Here is a 14,399-nt window from a genome sequence, read left to right on the forward strand (position 1 = left end):
TGTCGTGATATGTTTGTTAAGTATTTTCAGGGTTTATATGGCAGGAATGGCTTAGAGGATGGAAAAGAAGCATGCAAAAGTGGAATGAACACAAGAAATTGAAGTTTTGAGAATCTGGTAGCGACGCGCATACGTGGACGACGCGTACGCGTGACTGAGCCAATGTCCAAATGACGCGCACGCGTGGCTGACGCCTACGCGTGGCCAGCGAAAAGTCCAGCGACGTGTACGCGTGACGAGCGTCACGTGCTGCAATTTACAAAAAATGCTGGGGGCGATTTCTGGGCTGCTTTTGACCCAGTTTCAGGCCCGAAAACACAGATTAGAGGCTGCAGAGTGGAGCTGGAACCTGGAAAGGAGAATGATTCGACTAACTTTCATTCACACAATTTTAGGTTTTAGATGTAGTTTTCTAGAGGGAGAGGCTTTCTCCTCTCTCTAGGTTTTAGGGTTTTTAGTTTTGCTTCTTCTCAAATTCAGATTTCTACCTTGCTTTAATTTAGTTTTCTTCTACTTTTATTTGTTCTAGTACTTTAGTTATCTACTTCTATAATTGATTTCTTTATGTTGCCAATTTAGTTTATGAATTCTTCTTATTCCCTTTAATCCATATTAATTCAAGTTATGTTTTCATGTCTATGATTGCTTCTCTCTTCATTTGTTATTATTGATCCCTTGCAATTGTTGGTCTTAGATTTTACATTGTCTTATTACTTTTCTATGCTTTTATTTTGTGCCTTCCAAGTGTTTGATAAAATGCTTGGGTGGATTTTAATTTAGATTTTTGTGTTCTTGACTTGGATTGATTATTTAGAGACTCTTGAGTTATCAAAAGTCTTTTGTTGATTGGTGATTGAAGATTGCCGGTTAGCTTGAACTTCACCAAAGCTAGTCTCTCACTATAAGTTGACTAGGACTTGTGAACTCAAGTTAATTGTATGCACTTGACCTTCCTCCATTGGTTAGAGGTTAACTAAGTGAAGGCAATTCACATTTACCATTACAATTGATGATGATAATAAGGATATGACTTCTAATTCTCAATCCTTGCTAAGAGCTTTCTTAGTTATTAGTTTATTTTTCATGCAATCTATATTTTCTTGTTCCTCATTTCAAAAACCCAAAAAATATACTTTCCCATAACCAATATTAACTACACTTCCCTGCAATTCCTTGAGAGACGACACGTGGTTTAAATACTTCGGTTAAATTTATTGGGTTTGCTTAAGTGACAAACAATCTAAACGTTGACCAAGGATAATTTGTTAGTTTAGAACTATACTTGCAATGCGACATTTTTGTAAAAATCTTTACCGACATTTTTCCTCCGTCAAATTTTTTGCGCCGTTGTTGGGGAATTGCAAATTTGTGCCTTATTATTGGTTATTGTGAATATGTTTGCCTTTTGTTTCTTTGTTAGTTTTTGCTAGTTTTAGGAGTTTATTTTCATTAGTTTTTATTAATAGTTGTTTTTATTTTCTCTTGCTATCATGAATTCTCACCCCTTTGGTTATGAGTGTGATTACAACTATGTTGCAGGAAATAGAAGCTATAATGAGGATATGCAACAAGGATGGAACAATCAAAGGTGGGAGGAGCGTCAAGCTTATGGACAGCCTCCATGGCAACAACCTCCTCCAATGTACTACGAGCAACAACCATTCCATGATGCATACCAAGACAATGGATATGGTGGACCTCCTTGTGACTACAAACAACCACCAACATATGCCTATGAACCCCCTCTTCAACATAGCTTTGAACCACCATACTCACAAGCCCCCTACCACCAAACACTTCCATATGACCCTAATCCATATCCACCATACCAACCACCATATGAACCATACGAATCATACATAGAACCACCCCAATTCCAACACAATTACCCCCAAGAACCACCACTTCAATATACACCATCTCCATACCCTTATCAAGAAGAACTACCTTCATATTATGAGCCCTTTCTCCCAACCAATGAACCCTCCTATCCACCCCAAACTCCCATAGATGATACCTTTAGTGTTATTCTTCAAGGGCAAAGAGAGCTTCAAACTACACTTACCTCTACTCTTACTGGTCCCACCTCTACTCTCCAAGCTCTTATATTCCGTGTGGATCCACCTCCTACCTCCAATACTCAATCCTCAAGCTCTAGTGCACCACCACCCTCCATGGAAGAACACCCATATCCATCAATCCAATAGCAACATGATCCCAATTATGCTATTGACATGGAACAAGAGAGAATGGATCATCTCAGGGACTTAATAGATCGGATCCACGCATCCATACTTCAAGAGAAGCAAGAGGAGACTTGAAAGGTGGAGGAAGTAGAGCCCCTGGAAGATGAAAGAATAGTTGAAGACTTTGAGGAGGTTGAACAAGAGGGACGTTCCATCATTAAAGACAACTCTACACTAAGTGACATTCATGATCTTGTTGAAACTTTTTCCATCGGATGTGAAACCAATGTTGAGGAGGAATGTACACACCCTCCAACACATGACTTGATCAATGAGGAAGAGTTGAAAGAAGTTAACAAGAAAGTGGGAACTGAAGAAAGTTGTCAAGAGGTGGAAGTCATCAAGGAGGAGTTGGATTTTGTACTCGAACGAGTGCATAAAGCCGAAGTTAATGAAGAAGAAGAAGTGGTTGAAGTTGAAGAAGCTTGCCAAGAGGTGGAAGTAGTAAAGGAAGAGCATAAGGGAGTGGATCTTGCAAGATCATTAAAAACACCTCTCCCCAAGCTATTACCATCCAGCACAACATTCAAGTGGGTAAAATTCTTCTCCTTAAACTTTACTTTCCCACTTGAATATGGTTTGCTTGAGACAGATGGTCAACTTAGAGCTCTTTGTGGCTTTAAGAGCAAAAGGGAGATGGTTAGTGGTTGGAGTTGTCATGCAAGGTTCCATATGGTTTCATGCTCAAAGTTGAAGTGGAAGGATTGGAGTAGAGCTCGATTGAATGGGTCTAAGAAGTTGTTTGGATGCCTCAGAGAGAATTTGGATTACTTGCCACCCAGTTAGAATGATGATGATCAACATAAAGACGGGTGTAGCAACAAGATTTGGGATTCTGGCATACAAGAGGATCAACTTTGGGAGCTCAAAGCTTGTGAAGAACTTCATCAAGGCTTGGTGAATTCACTTGGAAATGTTGGAGCTTATTGGAAGTCCAAGCGTTGGTGGAAGTTTCAAGATGAGTTCAAACACAAGCCACCATGACAAGGAGCTCACCAAATGTCCAACTTAAGGATTTTAACTAAAAGTACTAGGTGGGAGACACCCCATCATGGTAAATTCTTCCTATTTTTCCATTTATTTATATTGGTCATAAGTTGAATTTTCAATTTTAGTTAGATTTATTTATTTTAAGTTATAGTTTTTCTTGTTTAATAATCTTTGACATTACTTTGGTAGCTTGTTAGCTTCTCACCCAGCTTAAAAAAAAAGAGCTGTCACGCGTACATGTGCGCGTCGATGCCAATTTTGCTCTCTGGTACAAAAACCCGAGAGTTGTGTTGGAACCATGCGGGTGGGATTCTAGGCGCACAACCCAACCCACGCATGCGCGTCATTTGCGCTTTTTACCACCCACACGTAGGCGTGGACGACGCGTGCGCGTCGACGTCAGAGTTTTGGTGGTCCAATACTAGAACCAGAGACTTACGCGGGAACTGTGCGTGTGTTGTGCGAGAAGCACAATTCACACCCATGCATACGCGTGACTGATGCGTACGTGCCACCTTCCCTTTTCTGCTTTTCACGTGTACATGTGACTGACGCGTACGCGTCACCTCCTCATCCTGCAACCCACGCGTACACGTGGGCGACACTTACGCGTCGCTTCTTCTTTTACTTTCTTCATCTTTCTTCTCTCCTTTCTTCTTCTTTCTTTCTACCTTTCTTCTTCTTTATTCCTTTCCCTTCTCATCTTTATTCTCCCTCATTTATTGCATTATAACTTTGTCACTTGTTCTTATTTTCTTTTCTAAATTTGATATTATACTATTGGTGTTGAATGTTCTTACTCAACTATTGTATATTCCTTGCATTGTTTTTGGTGCTTCTTGACTTGTTTGCTATTTAGTTGATATGCCCTTTTGCTTCTATTGTTTTCTCACTCACATGTTGTAGCTACCATGTAGTTGAGAACCTCATTACTACTTGGCATTAGCCACCCATATTTTATTTGTTTTCATATCTTTGGTTGTGGGTTATTCTTCTTCCTTTTTCTCTTCTTTCAGGATGGCCACCAAGAAGGAAAACGGAAAAGCTTTTAAATGGGGCAACAAACAAGCCCCTCTGCACAATCTTTTGAAGGAGTTCATCAGTTGTAGCAACCCGTCCACTTGCACATCTTTGCATGCACCGAGGACGGTGCAATCTTTAAGTGTGGGGAGGTCGAGACCGATTTTCGTGGGTAACTACCTCCTTTTTCAACACCAACACTTTAACTTGCATGTGTAGTTAGTTGCTTGCATATATGTACTATTTAGTTGAAGTGATGAATTCTCTTCCAAGAAACTATTTTAAATATTTCACTAATTTGAATTAAATTTTTGTTGAACTTGTTTGAAGAAATTTATTTTGGAATATGGTTTAGAGCTCGAACACACAAAACCAGTGAGATTTTGAACCTATTTGATTGGTTGCATCTTATCAACCAATATATTTTGTTTTGGTGTGTGTCGTTCTCTCTAAAATTGTGATCTTTATCTTGCTTGATTCTATATTTCCAATGTTTGATGTATGCATACATGTATATGATTGAGGCCTTTGTTTCACTACAGCTCACATACCCATATGGCCTTACCCTTTCATTATCCTTTGCAAACCAATGTTGAATCTTTTTAACCCCTTTTATTCTTTATTTTAGCTCATCACTAACTCTAAGTAGAAAACAATAATGTCCTTAATTTGAATCCTTTGTTAGCTTAGACTAGTGAGAGTGCTCATAATTTAAGTGTGGAAAAATTGGGTTTAGAAATATTTGGTTTGAAAATTGAGTATGTTAGACTTTTTGTGAAAATGTGAAAAGATAGTTGAGCACATATTCTTACGTTCAATACCTTAATCATATGCATTGAGAAAAACAAAAAGAAAAGAAAAATAAAAAGAAAAAAAAGAGAAAAAGAAAAGAAAAAGAGCAAATAATAAAAAGGGGACAAAATGCCCCAAAATAAATGGTGTTAGCAATGCATATGAGTTATACTCAAATTTGGGATGCATGAATATGTGGAAAACATAGTTAATGGGCAGTTAGGTTTTGTATTTTGATTACATAGATTGTCTTAAGTTAGGTGGAAAGTTTAGGTTAATCAAGGATTCAGATTTTAGTCCACTTAACTAAATATATTCATACCTTGACCCTAACCCCATTACAACCCTTGAAAAGACCTCTTGATTTGTGTACTCATGCATTAATTTTTTGTTGATTAGTAGAAGAAGAGCAAGTCTTAGAAAGCAAGATTAGTAGAGAATTGAGAGAATCAAACCTTAAACACCTGAGCGATTAGAGTGTATACACTTCTAGTGAGGGTTCGATGCTCGATTCTTTGTTCCTAACTTTCACGAGCTTTCTTCTTGCAGGTCTATTTATACTTCATTTTATGATTTGAATTAGTGGAACCCCGTTCATATTTGTTCTTGGAGAATTTGATTTACTTTTAACCAAGTAGGTAGAAGCATTTAGCATGTAGTTGCATTCATATAGATAGGTTGCATTGCATAAGTCATACCATCCCTCTTCACTCTTTTAGTTCTCTTGAGTTTAGCATGAGGACATGCTAATGTTTAAGTGTGGAGAGATTTGATGAGCCACTATTTTATGGTTTATTTTGTACTAAATTGAGTGGATTTTGTCAACTATTTTCACACTTATTCATATAAATCGCATGTTTTACATTTTCCTTCCTAATTTTGTGCTATGATTGAAAACATATTTTTTTGGCCTTAAATTTGCTAATTTTAATTCTCTCTTATTACCATTCGATGCCGTGATATGTTTGTTAAGTGTTTTCAGGGTTTATAGGGCAGGAATGGCTTAGAGGATGGAAAAGAAGCATGCAAAAGTGGAAGGAACACAAGAAATTGAAGTTTTGAGAATCTGGTAGCGATGTGCACGCATGGACGACGCGTACGTGTGACTGAGCCAATGTCCAAATGACGCGCACGCGTGGCTGATGCCTACGCGCGGCCAGCGAAAAGTCCAGCGACGCGAACGCGTGACGAGCGTCACATGCTGCAATTTACAGAAAACGCTAAGGGCAATTTCTGAGCTGCTTTTGACCCAGTTTCAGGCCCGAAAACACAGATTAAAGACTGCAGAGTGGAGCTAGAAGGGGGAATGATTCAACTAACTTTCATTCGCACAATTTTAGGTTTTAGATGTAGTTTTCTAGAGGGAGAGGCTCTCTCCTCTCTCTAGGTTTTAGGGTTTTTAGTTTTTCTTCTTCTCAAATTCAAATTTCTACCTTGCTTTAATTTAGGTTTCTTCTACTTTTATTTGTTCTAGTACTTTAGTTATCTACTTCTATAATTGATTTCTTTATGTTGCCAATTTAGTTTATGAATTCTTCTTGTTCCCTTTAATCCATATTAATGCAAGTTATGTTTTTATGTTTATGATTGCTTCTCTCTTCATTTGTTATTATTGATTCATTGCAATTGTTGGTCTTAGATTTTACATTCTCTTATTACTTTTCTATGCTTTTATTTTGTGCCTTCTAAATGTTTGATAAAATGATTGGGTGGATTTTAATTTAGATTTTTATGTTCTTGACTTGGATTGATTATTTAGAGACTCTTGAGTTATCAAAAGTCTTTTGTTGATTGGTGATTGAAAATTGCCGGTTAGCTTGAACTTCACCAAAGCTAGTCTCTCACTATGAGTTGACTAGAACTTGTGAACTCAAATTAATTGTATGCACTTGACCTTACTCCATTGGTTAGAGGTTAACTAAGTGAAGGCAATTCACATTTACCATCACAATTGATGATGATAATAAAGATAGGACTTCTAATTCTCAATTCTTGCTAAGAGCTTTCTTAGTTATTAGTATATTTTTTTTGCAATCTATATTTTCTTGTTCCTCATTTCAAAAACCCAAAAATATACTTTTTCATAACCAATATTAACTACACTTCTCTGCAATTCCTTGAGAGACGACACGAGGTTTAAATACTTCGGTTAATTTTATTGGGTTTGCTTAAGTGACAAACAATCTAAACGTTGACCAAGGATAATTTGTTGGTTTAGAACTATACTTGCAACACGACATTTTTGTGAAAATCTGTACCGATATTTTTCCTCCCTCATTCCCCTTTTACCTTCTTCTTCAGTGATCGGTTCTTCCTTCTTCTTCTTCTTCTTCGAAGACTTCGAATCTGCGATCCTCCTCTATCTTCGGTCTTCACTCTTCAGGCTTCAACAGAGAACGCATGCCCTTCGTCCTGCTGCCTGCTGCCGCTGGGCGCTGCACCGCTACTGCCTACTGGGTTCTGCACTTCTGCTTTCTAGTTCCTAGAGTTCAGCTGTTCAGATTCAATCTTGGATTATTCTCGGTACATTCATGAATCATGATTCACTGAAACCGATATCTGCTTGCTTCATTGCTTATTCACTTATTTGCTTTATTGTTGTTTGATAATTGATATAGTTGGTTTGTTAATTGTGATTGAATTTGTTCTGATAATGTAATTACAAATTTAGTTTTATTAATTTGTTTGTTGGTTGTTTTTGTGTATTGACTTATTTTGAATTAGGAATTTGGGATATTATTAGTTGTTGTTGTTGTTGGAAATTTATTTGAATGGCATATGTTTATCAATTTTGTATTTATAATTTTATATTGTGATTTTTGAATTGTGAATTTTTTTATTAATTAATTAACTTAGATTTATAATTTTATCCTAGCTATTAGTAAGGGAGAAATATTTCAAAAGCACCTCATCATTGGAGATTGGATACCAAAACAATTCATCGACCTCTTCTAATAAAAGGAGGTTTTTAGAATTCGTAGTAGAGAGTCTTATAGCAGATCCAGGACAACGATCAAAGATTCCAAGTTATCACTCGAATGACAGAGATAAAGTTAGATGTGCATATTTGTAAAAAGGTCTTTGTCAACCAAGAACTCATGATTTTTCGCAAACTGCTTGTGATTCTTCTTTTCGAAAATTTAATCCTAATTGGTTTGATGACTATGGCAACTAGTTAGAGTATAGTATATCAAAAGATGCTATTTTTTTTTGTCTTTGTTGTTATCTTATGAAACCCGAGACAAGGTGGTGATGCTTTTGTAACTATTGGCTTTTTAAATTGAAAAAAAAAGGAGAGACTACAAATTTATGTTGGAATTTATTGGGATTCATGATAGCGCTCATAATAAAGCTTGGAGAAAATGTGAAGCATTTATGAGACAAAAACAACACATCACTGCTGCTATTGAAAAACAATCTGAACAAGTTAAAAAGAATTATTTTAAATAATTGTTTAGTGACATACATATAAAAAGAGACATTTGATTGTATTGATAATGAAAAGATTATTCAATCTTTTCAAAATATGAAACCTAGAAGAATAAAATTCTAAATTATTTGTTATTATTTTGAATTATTATTTTACTATTTTAATTTATTGATTAAATAATTTAAAAAATAATCATATTTTATAACATCATAGTATAATTATAAAAATTATTATTATATTATATATATTTTTCTTCTACTGATAAATTTTTTTGGATCCATCACTTTCTCTATATATATAACTAGAGAATGATATCTCATATAGGATCCTATTGTCATATTAGCTTTTTTTTCAAGTTGTAATATATTTTTGAATTTTTCTCTTTTACTTCTCTTTGTCTGATAACTTTTTTCAGTATCAGCTCTTAATTAATAATAAATTTAATATCATTATTAAGCTATCTTAAAAAAAATTCTATTATTTAATTGTCATTAACTCTATTTTCATTAATTCTATTTATTAAGATATTATTCAATTTTTATATATCATATTTTGATAGATTTTGAATTTTTGAGATGGAATTAAAATCTGTGAAATCAATTGGTATTCAATGATATTAACGTAAATTATTGTAAAAATATTTAAATTTATGTTAATTCTTTATAAATTTATTTTTTTAATTTATTTAAATGATTGTAGAATTTTATTTGACAATAATAAATATTTTCAATCAAGTAAAAATTTATGAGTCAAGATTTATTTGAGTGTCAATAAATATACCATTTTTTTATTAATTAGTAGTTTAAATGTAATTCATTTATCAAAATTAAATAATAATAATTTTTTTTAACAAAATTAGTTTTATTATACTATTAATATTATATTGTACTATTGAATTTATTATAATATAATTATTTCTTTTTACAGTTATATAGATGTTTTATAACTAACTATAAAACCAAAAAAAAAATTTCTATTAGTTTTCTAAAGGACTATGTACAAAATGTTTTCATGCAGTGCGCATATCTTAATCTAGTTAAACTTAATAAAAAAAAAATATTGCTATGTAATTTATTTTCAAAAATTTTAACTCAATTATTAGGCCTATAGAATTTACATTTAATTTTTAGATGGTTGAAACTGATCTTTTTAAAAATATTATAAATATGCGACTAATTTTTAAATTTATAATTAATTCCATAGCATTCAAAATGACGTATGACAAAAACCAAAATGAAGTTAAGTGATTCTAAAATATTCCTATCAAAAAACAAGTTAATGTAGAGTCACAAAAAAGTAAGACATGGGATTGTTGTGAGAACAGTAACTCTTGATTTTTTTTTTTATTTTATGGAGTAGATATACTCAAAAAACTATTATTTACAAATCATAAAAAATTTCATTTTGAAACAGGAATCATGTGGTACAAAGTTTGCAACTTGAGGTTATTAAGAGATAAAATTCTAAATATCTAACTTGTCTAGTGACAAATTTAGAAAATTGGGTTAGAATGTAAACTAAAATTATTCTTAGACATAAAAGACGGAACTTAAAAGAAATATTTGGATAAAATTAAATTGATATTGGAATTTAATATCTATAAAATATTTAATTATTAAGTTAAGAGACCTAGATGAAAGACACACTATAGACTAATTGAAAAGTTAGAATAAAGTGAGAATGCATTAGGTATGAGGCATTGAGAAGTAAAGGTTTAAATATGATTGGCTATAAGATGTTTTTTAAGCTATCTTATTATGTTTTACTGCTTATTTAAATTATTATGTTATATTTTGTGATTTATATCTAATACACGGAGACTAATAACGCAAGATAAAAGAAATGAATGATATTATTTATTATGTGAATCTATCTTATATAATTATATTAATACTTGAATGTCCAAGTCATATTTAATGTACTTAGTTCATGATGGGAATAAAATTGTTTTGTAATTTTACTTATTTTACTTGAATATGTGGATTGATTGAACTTATTTATGTTAGAACTATCATATATTTTTATAAAAAAAAATGTAGACAAAATCTACTAGGGTACGATGAGGTTGAATTAGTATCTTTTAAAAGATACAAATTTTGAGGACAAAATTTTTTAAGTGAGTGAGAATATAACATCTCAATTTTTTTAATCATATTCATTATTCAATAGTTAATTAATTAATTAAAATTGTAATGATTTAAAATTTGAATTCATAATAAAGAATTAGAAAATAATACATTTAAAAAACTAACATATCTAATTTAAAATTTGAAAATATAAAACACTACCTATAGTAAATTTTTAACCGGCAATAAACCACCTTTCAAGATATAGTCATAATGTAAACCCCGCTAAAATCGGTATATAATTAGTCAATAAATCGAATTTTCAATAGGAAAATTAAATACGCAAAACTGATATCAAAATAGGATAGAGCTCGTCGAAACGAGAATTTTGATACCAATTTCGAAAAGTTTGGCCCAAGATTGGGCCGGATGGGCCGAACTGGTTGAACCGGACCCAAAATGGGCCCAAGGCCCAACCAAACCCAATCCATTAAAGAGGCACAGCTTCTTATTTCCTTTCTTCTTCATTATTCACGCTGGGAAACTTTCTTAGGGGGAAGAAGAACACAAGCAAAAACCTAACCCTCACTTTAATTTCAAATCCATGTAACTTTTGATCCGGAGCTCCGATTGACGAACCGTTTGCGGCCACGCGTTCACCGTGACGAGCTCTATGAAACCCATGGAACAATTGGGTAGGTAACTCATTATTTCCTTCTCAGCCAGCTTCTCCTAATTTCGGAAATTTATGAACAATTAAGTCAAAAATTGTTCAATTCTTGTGTTCTAGGTTCAAGTTAGCTTCCGGAACTTGTGGGCTCAAGCTATTGAGCATATGGGTATGGTAAGAATACCCTAACCCTAGCCAAATCTTGTTTTAGTAATGGAGAACTGAAATTGGAATATGTATATGTAATAGGTGTAGATTAAGTGGGTATATATGCATTGGGAATATTTGGAGGCTTGTTGGTGATCAAAGCTTAGTTTGTGGCTGTTTTACTTGAGCTTGAAGAGGCTGTAATTTTGTGTTAAGAAGCTGCCTTGGGTGAATTAAGTGATCGGCCAAGGTATGGTTTAAGTTTCATACGTTTAATATTTACGGTATTGTGAAAGCTTAGGTTAGAGGTACCATAGGATAAGTTGAATTGTTTGTTGTATTTAATGATTAGCCTTGTAATGTTATTGGAATAGATTTGTTGGTGGACATATATATTGGAATTATGAGGTGTGGAAGTTATTAATAGTGTGTTCTTATATTTATTTATGATGGATTAGGATTGGTGTTTGTTGATAAGGATGTAGAGTTGTGTTGTGGTGGTATTGCATGTGCTGTAACTAATTATGTAATGATCGGAATTGCATGAGACCAAGTCTGGGCTAAACTTGGGAATATAAGGAACTAAACTGGAAAATTTGGGACCTTTTTGTTAAATATACAATTTATGGCAATTTTTTTAAAGTTAGGTTGTTAAATCTGTCCTGCAGCAGAAAATGTCAAACAGGGCAGCAACTTGTTTACCTTGTTGCGACTTCTACGAGTTGAGTTTTGGAGCGAAACCAATTTTGTTATAAAATTTGAATAATTTTCCTTATTTCTCTAAAACCTCTTAATTTTAAGAGTTGAGGATTGGGAGTTGTGAGTTTTTGAATATTGGTGGTCAGAGCTGAAAAGAAACAGATTTCAGCAAGCTATGTATCAACTTCCAATGCTTGTAACTCTTAGAATTGAATAACAATTGGGTTGCAACCAAGACACACTTGTTCCTGGATGAGTAAAGTTTAACTACATTACTTTTAAAAGTCATTGGATTTAACTTGGATTTTATATTGAATTTTGAATATCATATGCTGCTGCTGTTTTTCTGGTTTTATGCACTGCAGAGCAGTCACGGTTTTTCCTTTATTCCCGAGGCTAGAAAAATCAGAAGATTATGATATTTAGTTTGTTAGAAAGCTTATTTCAATATGAACGCCTGGATATAAAGTTTGTGCAATTCTGAGTTCATTTGCTATATTAGAAACAGAAAAGAAAATAGAGTGTCGAGGATGTCTTAGTGATGGTCATGGGTTCGAGAAGTTAAAGTTTAATCCTCGTGTGATGTGATTGGTTAACGTTAGAGTTGGGTTGATTTAAAGATTATTTGATATTAAGAAGTTTGAGAAGAATTTGATAAATAGTTTGGTCAGGACCTGGAAAGGGTAATCAAGATGAATTATAAGGGAATGATGATGAAAGGTGTGAAAGGGAGGTTGTTAACAAAAGGAGTTAATATGCCATGGCTTGATGAATGATTAAACAATGATTATGACTATGAAATGGCTTATGAATGATGATATCTGAGATACGAGTTTCCCTGGGTAAAAACCGTGGCTTGCCACCACGTGTTCCAGGTTGATTCTCGATACTCTGTTAACCCTACGTCGTAAGGGTGACCGGGCACGTATAAATTCCCGGGTATGGATCAACCCCCATTGAGTGATTATATGATGAATGTATGTGAAATCTATGCATAGACTCTTGGGGATGCGCGACGAGGGACAGTCTAAGGTTTTCGGACTTGTCGGGTTGGCTGGATAACCGACAGATGGGCCCCATCAGCCATAGGACAGACATGCACCATATGCATTTGTTTGCTTTGATTGCTATGCATTTTCTGGGTTTGCCTAATTGATTTATATCGCCTGCTACCTGCTATACTTGCTATTTGTACTATCTGCTCATTACTTGTGCGTGATCTTGTTTGGTTGCTTGTTTTTGTTGCATTGTGGACGATGGAGGGATGGAGGAAAGGAGAAATGGCTTGGTGTTGATTGAATATTGAAAATGAAGGATTAACCACATGACCGTATTTCGGTTCGGTGGCTTTCGTGATAGTGGTTCAGTGGCTATCGTGATAGTGGTTCAGTGGCTATTGTGATAGTGGTTCAGTGGCTATTGTGATAGTGGTTCAGTGACTATTGATATAGTGGTTCAGTGGCTATTGTGATAGTGGTTCAGTGGCTATTGTGATAGTGGTTCAGTGACTATTGATATAGTGGTTCAGTGGCTATTGTGATAGTGGTTCGGTGGCTATTGTGTTTTTCGGTTCAGTGGTTGTTGTTAGGTTAAGTTTGAACTTGAATAAGTTAGGCAGATTTAGAATACCTACCCCTGTTTATGGCTTCTATTTTTGTGCTCAAGTTGGATAATTGAATAACGGAGTTCTAGGATTGCCTATAGCATTCTCAGGACCGTACTTCTTATGCGCGTGGCACTTTTACCATGCTGAGAACCTCCGGTTCTCATTCCATATTGTGTTGTTGTTTTTCAGATGCAGGTCGAGAGGCTCCTCGCTAGGCGTCTGGATTCTGGAAAGCGAAGTAGTTCTTGGGTGTATTTTGGTTTCTATTTGTATATATGTATATATAAGTGTAGCTTACTCTCCAAGTAATTTATGTATGCTGCTCCTCTTAGAGGTTGAGGGAGAGATAGGAGTTTACTTTGGTATTTTGGTATATTTTGGGGACACTTATGTATGTTTATATGTATATACGTATCCTCCGGCCAGCCTTAGCTTCGCAGGCTGAGTGAGAGGCTAGTTATGCTGTTCCTTGGCTTTCCTTTATCTCTTCGTTTATTGTTCTATCATATTCCTATTAGGTTTCTTCACCCGCAAGTAATTCGATTTCCCGAGAGTTGTGCTTTTTATTTTGCGATTTTGTTTTGCCCGTTTTTTTTTAAGGCTCCTAGTTAAGTATCTCTCTTCCTATTATTATATATATATAATTCTATCTTTAGAGGTCGTAATATCTTACTATCTCAATCTTATGACTTAAGCATAAGATTTAGGATAGTAGGGTGTTACATTATGGTAT

General features: G+C 34.3%; 1 long non-coding RNA gene across 1 annotated transcript; it reads left to right on the plus strand.

The window, feature by feature from the left end:
• Positions 1–11,061: 11,061 nt before the first annotated feature.
• LOC112726970 (uncharacterized) lies at positions 11,062–14,149 on the plus strand. Its single transcript, XR_003165502.3, has 4 exons — positions 11,062–11,239; positions 11,335–11,388; positions 11,464–11,611; positions 13,856–14,149. It is a non-coding gene; the product is annotated as an uncharacterized lncRNA (long non-coding RNA).
• The last annotated feature ends 250 nt before the right edge of the window (positions 14,150–14,399 follow it).

Source organism: Arachis hypogaea, chromosome 12, assembly GCF_003086295.3.
Source record: "Arachis hypogaea cultivar Tifrunner chromosome 12, arahy.Tifrunner.gnm2.J5K5, whole genome shotgun sequence".
Taxonomy (NCBI): domain Eukaryota; kingdom Viridiplantae; phylum Streptophyta; class Magnoliopsida; order Fabales; family Fabaceae; genus Arachis; species Arachis hypogaea.